The sequence below is a fragment of the Orycteropus afer genome, unplaced genomic scaffold (genome assembly GCF_000298275.1).
Source record: "Orycteropus afer afer isolate SDZICR_OR568_19922 unplaced genomic scaffold, OryAfe1.0 scaffold00012, whole genome shotgun sequence".
Lineage (NCBI taxonomy): Eukaryota > Metazoa > Chordata > Mammalia > Tubulidentata > Orycteropodidae > Orycteropus > Orycteropus afer.
This window is the reverse complement of record NW_006921599.1, coordinates 24119441-24126004: the sequence shown is the minus strand read 5'-3', so window position 1 is coordinate 24126004 and position 6564 is coordinate 24119441.

The window sequence follows — 6564 nt, the reverse complement described above, 5'->3', positions numbered from 1 at the left end:
ATATATTTCAGTGTATTTTCAGGAGTAAATAACCACAAAGATAACATCAGTTAGTACTAGTAATGTGAAAGTGTGAAAGATAGCATGGTAGTTCCATATTCAAGCAATTCAAGAATTCTGCTTGCTTCAAATATATTCTGTAATAGGTAAAATATTAGTATGAAACTAAAAAACAATGAACTTACAAAGCAAATGCTACTGAAAAAGCCATTTACCTTGCTGTAATCATTTCTTCATTTAAACCATTCTGCTTAATAATGGAGCATACTGGGAGCATAATGAGGTAAAAAGCTATCAAAGTGACTGTTGCTATGAATGCTTAGATTGAATAATTGCTCATTTTTCAACAAGGGTTCACTCTAACCATAGGCAAAGACTGAGTCAGGGCAAACATTTACATTTTGGAACAACCTGCTAGGAAACAATAGCTAGGGTTGCCTATGATTAGCTCTGCCTAGGATGGAGATATTTAGGCACACATGCAAGGCAGTGCCAGGAAACACAATCCATTTTAAAAAAAATTACATAGGAAGTTTGAACATTGTAAAAATGTAAATACCACCCAAAGCAATGTATACATTTAATGCAATCTTGATATAGATTCCATAAATATTCTTTAAGGACATGGGAAAACCAATCACTAATTTTATATAGAAAGGAAAGAGCCCTTAGAGAAGCAAAGCACTACTCAATAAGAAGAAAAAAATTGAAAGTCACACACTCCCAGATTTCAAAACCTGCTATATAGACACAGTAGTCAAAATAGTCTATTATTGGTACAAGAAAACCAGGGGAACAGAATTGAGAACCCAGAGATAAATCCATCCACTAATGGTCAGCTAATCTTTGATAAAGGGCTAAAATCTGTTAAATGGGGATGTGATAATCTCTTTAACAAACGGTGCTAGCAAAATTGGATATCTATTTGCATAAAATTGAAACATACTTTGTACCTGTTCTGGTTACCCAGTGCCACTCTGACAGGAATATCCCACAAATGGGATGGCCTTAACAAACATGAGTTTATTTTCTTACAGTTTGGAGGCTATAAGTCTGAGTTCAAAGTGCCAGGTTCTAGGGGCTGTGTGAAAGCCCCTCGACCTTGGGCTTCATCTCTGCCTCTTGCTCCTGGCCCACTGAAAATAGAGGTTTTTCTTCACTTGGTCAATTGCTGGCTGATGAGGCTAACAACAAGGTTGACAAATAAAATGGCATAGTCCCAATGTTACCAAACCACACTATTAATTCAAGTCCATTGTAAGTCCCAAGGTTGGCAGAGCATGGCAGGTTTCTGAACAATGACACGGCTACATGCAGGGTCCAAATGTGCCATAAGCTAGAGATCATTCCCCAAGGCTTCTCCTTATATACAGGAGGCAGACCACATTCCCTAAGGCAGCTACTCAGCTGCTCACAGTAGATTCCATCATGGAGTTAATTACAAGTCTCCTCATGGGGAATACTAATCAAGCTGCCCAGCCATTCAACTAGGCCCATCCAAGGTGACACACAAATCAAACTACCACAACACCATGTTGTTGTTGTTGTTGTTATGTGCTGTCGAGTCAAACCTGGCTCATAGCGACCCCTCCTTGGGTTTCCGAGGCAGTATCACTACAGATGTAGGATTGCCCAACCTTCCTTCCGAGGAGTGGCTGGTGGGTTTGAACCACCATCCGTCTGGTTAGCAGGCAAGTGTCTTAGCCACTATGCTACCAGAGCTCCCAACACCAAACACAAAACTAATTCCACATGGATCAAAGACTTAAATGTGAAACCGGAACTATAAAGTTCATGAAGGAAAATATAGGGGCAAAGTTAGGAGCTCTAATTTATGGCATAAACAGTCTATCAAGCATAACCCAAAACGCACAAACAGCAGAAGATAAACTAGATGATTGAGACCTTCTAAAAATCAAATTCTTGTGTGCATCCAGAGACTTCTCTGAAAGAGTGAAAAGAAAATTTACAGATTGGAAACAAATATTCAGCAATGTCATATTTGACAAGGCAGTTATCTCTAAAATTTATAGAAAATTCCAACACTTCAACATCAAAAAGAAACAATCTGATTAAAAAATGGACAGGGAACTTCCAGTAAGATGGCATAATAGATAGACAAGCTATACAGGCCCTCTTCAACAAAGAAAAGAGAAATCAATTGACACAGATACAGAAGATAATCCTGGAGCCCTGATCTTTGAAAAGAAGGATAGAGAAGTGGAGTAAACACCAACTAGTAGAAGAACCTAAATGAAAACAGTGAAGAAGGAGAAAAACGGAGCTGCAGAATTTCAAGCATCCTGACAGTATGGACAGCCTGAATATTTCCAAGTGGTGTTAGGACCTGAGAATTAACTTAAAAATCGGCCCTGCTCACCAAGGCCTGTATGGACAACTGCTCTGGTAACTGATGACCAAAAAGAGAAACAGTAAAGAAAGAGACAAACTGAGCATTGGATATTTGACTGTCTGAAGGGTGCAGCCAATTTGAATGTTTACAAGTGGTGGACACATTGGATATACAAAGTGACAGCATTCTCATTCAGATTCCAGGGACCTAAGAATAGGCTTCACTTGCCAAGGACAGCACAGACATATGAGAGGCTGACCACTGGAAAGGAGACAGGTGGTGAGTGCATAAGTGCTGTCAACTAGTGAATAGAGGAACACAGTGCTCTGCTTACTTTGATAGCATTCAAACAAAACAAAAGAAACAAAATTCTTGTGTGAACAACTCCAAGATACAATCACCAATTAACTATAAACACAAAAATTTCTCAATGTCTCAGAGACAACAGATCATCACAATACACACAAAGAAGCAAGATAAAGCAGCAGAAATAAGGGAGCAGATTCAGACCCAGAACACATGCCTGAAGAAGAAGCAGCATTGGAACTCCCCAATAAGGAGCTCAAAATAATTATATGTTGTTACCTTCAACAGATTGAGAGACAGACCAAGGAAAACACTGACCAAATTGAGGAAAACACAGAGAAAACCCTAGAACAATTTCGGAAGACAATTTAGAGGGGGAAAAAAAAAAAAAACACCTCACTGCCATTGAGTGGATCCCAACTTATCACAGCCCCTCCTTGGGTTTCCGATGTAGTATCACTGAGGAAGTAGATTGCCCAACCTTCCTCCCAAGGAATGGCTTGTGGGTATGAACCTCCAGCCTTCTGGTTAGCAGTCAAATGCCTTAGGCACTACACCACCAGAGCTCCCTTGGAAGACAATACAAGAAAAAAATGTCAAAATAAATGAAAATAGAAATGATACAAAATCTACAGGTAGAGATTTAGAAGATTAATACTAAATTATCAGAAAGAGGTAACACATTGAATGAGCAAAGAAGTAGAATTGAATCAATGGAAGGCAGAATTAGTGAGATTGAAGACAAATATCTCAATATTTCTTTGGAAAGGGATCAATCAGAAAAAAGATCAAAACAAAATGAACAAAAGGCTAAGGTTCATGTAAGATACTATCAAAAGGAACAAAAGAAATAGCCTACATATAATCAGAATTCCAGAACAGGAAGACAAAACCACAGAGGAAGCTGTCAAAGATTTGTTGGAAGAGAATTTCCCTGATATGATGAAAGATGAGAATATATCCATTCAAGAAATCCAATGAACCTTAAACAGGATAGACCCCAAAAGAAAATTACCAACACATATCATCACCAAACTCACCAAACCAAAGGCAAAGAAAGAATCCTGAAAGCAGCATGGGAAAAAAGAAAAGTTACCTAAAAGGGCAGCCAATAAGACTAAACTCTAATTTCTTGGCAGAAACCATGTAGGAGAGAAGGCAAAGGGATTGTATATATAAAACCCTGAAAGAAAGAAAAAAAAAAAAAAAATCCAACTAAGAATTATATACCTGATAAAACTGTCCCTCAAATATGATGGTGAAATTAGTGCATTTCCAAATAAACAGAAATTAAGGGAATTTGAAAAAAAACAGATCAACCTTACAAGAGATGCTAAAGGGAGTCCTTTGGACAGAGAATCAACAAGAGCAAACAACAACCACCCATTAACACATATGATGACATAACCCAGAAACCAATCTAATTATGGAAGTATGCAAAGTAAGTAAGCTTACAAGATTTGAAACAGGGAACCAGAGACATCAATTGGCAAATGAGGATAAGTACAAACCAAAAAGAGTAAATAAACTGTGTAGTTACAGAACTTCTACATGGTGTGGAATTCAAGACAATTACAAGATAGAATGGATTGTTCTAAACTTGGGAAGAAAATAAATCACAAAGTAACCTCAAAGAAAAATGATAAATCTTCACATCAAAACAAAACAAAACAAAAAAGACAAGAACAAATATTTAACAAATACTAAAACAATAGCAATGAAGGAAGTGATAACATGATTCATTAAAAAAAAAACAAAAACGAGCTCAAACAAGTTCAGCACAGAAAAATATATGGAACAAAGTAATCAGCAACACCACAAAATAAATAAATAAATAAATACGAAAACGACAGCAACCAATATATACTTGTAGATAATTACACTGAATGTCAATGGATTAATGCACCATTTAAGAGACAGACAGTTGCAGACTGGATAAGAAAGCATAACCCATCAATACATTGTCTACAAGAGACACATCTTAGAGACAAAGACAAAAAAAGACTAAAAATCAAAGGTTGGCAAAAGCTGTATCAAGCAAATGGTAATCATAAAAGAGCAGGAGTGGCAATATTAATTTCTGATCAAACCGACTTTAAGACAAAAACCACCATAAGAGACAAGTAAGGGCATTATATAATGTTTAAAGGATTGATTGAACAAGAGGACAAAAGCATAATAATTATCTATGGACCCAATGGGAGAGCCCAAAAAAAATATAAATCAGATTTTAGCAGAATTGAAAAGACAAATACATGACTCCACAGTCATAGTAGGAGACTTGAATACAACACTTTCAATGAAAGATAGAAAAGTGGAAAGAAATTCAACAAGATACAGAAGAACTAAACAATACAATCCACATACTTGACCTTATAGACATCTACAGAGCACTTCATCCAACAACAGCACAATAAATGTTCTTTTCCAGTGCACATGGAACATTTTCCAGGATAGCCATATGTTAGCCCACAAAACAAGCCTTAATAAATTTAAAAACATTGAAATACTGCAAAGCATCTTCTCAGATCACAATGTTATAAAATTAGAAATCAGCAATAGGAAGATCAACAGAAAAAGAGCAAATGTATGGAAACTAAATAACACCCTGCTTAAAAAATGACTGGGTAATAGCAGAAATAAAAAAGGAAATTAAAAAATTCCTTGACTCAAATAAGAATGAAAACACAACATACCAAAATCTTTGGGACACAGAAAAACAGTGATCAGAGGCCAATTTAGAGCAATAAATGCATGTATCAAAAAAGAAGAAAGAACCAAAATCAACACCTTAACCCAACATCTCCAAAAATTAGAAAAATAGCAGCAAAAAAATCTGAAGAAAAACAGAAATAATACAGATTTGAATAGACACAAATGAAAAAGAAAATAGAAAAAATCAAAAAGACTGGAAGTTGCTCTGTGAAAAGATTAATAAAATTGACAAACCACTGGCAAATTTAACAAAGGAAAAGAGGGAGAAAAAACAAGTAACACAAATAAGAAACCAATTGGGTGATGTCACAACAGAACCAACAGAAATTAAAAGGTTAATATCAGGATACTACGAAGATTTCTAGAAACATACTGCTTACCTAAACTAACACAGACTGAGGTGGAAAATTTTAACAGACCCATAACAAAAGAAGAAATTGAACAGGTCATAAAAAAATTACCAACAAATAAAAGCTCTAGCCCAGATGGTGCCACTGGAGAATTCTATCAAATGTTCAGAGAAGAACTGACACCAATCCTACTCAAATTATCACAGAAGATAGAAAAGGATGGAATCATCCCAAATTCATTTTATAAAGCAAGAATAACCTTGATACCAAAACCAGGGAAATATATAACTAAATAGGAAAACTACAGACCAATACCCATCATGAATATAGATGCAAAAATCTTCAACAAAAACCTAGCCAATAGACTCCAACAACATATCCAAAAAATAATACATTATGACCAAGTGGGGTTCATATCAGATATACAAGTATGGTTCAACATTAGAAAAACAATCATCATCCATCACATAAAGAAAATAAGGAAAAGAAACACAGGATCATATCAATCAATGCAGAAAAGGTTTTTGATAAAATCCAACACCCATTCCTGATCAAAACTCTCAGCAAAATAGGATAGAAGGGAAATTCTTCAAAATAATACAGGCCATATATGCAAAACTGACAGCCAATATTACTGTCAATGGAGAGAGACTGAAATCACTCTCTTTGTGAAGGAGTAGACAAGTGTGCCCTCTATCACTATTTCTTTTCAACATTGTATGGAAATTCTAGCCAGGGCAATAAGTCAAGAAAAGGAAATCAAAGGCTTTCAAATTGGCAAGGAGTTAGTAAAACTATCCATATTTACTGAAAATATGATCCTGTACATAGAAAACCCAA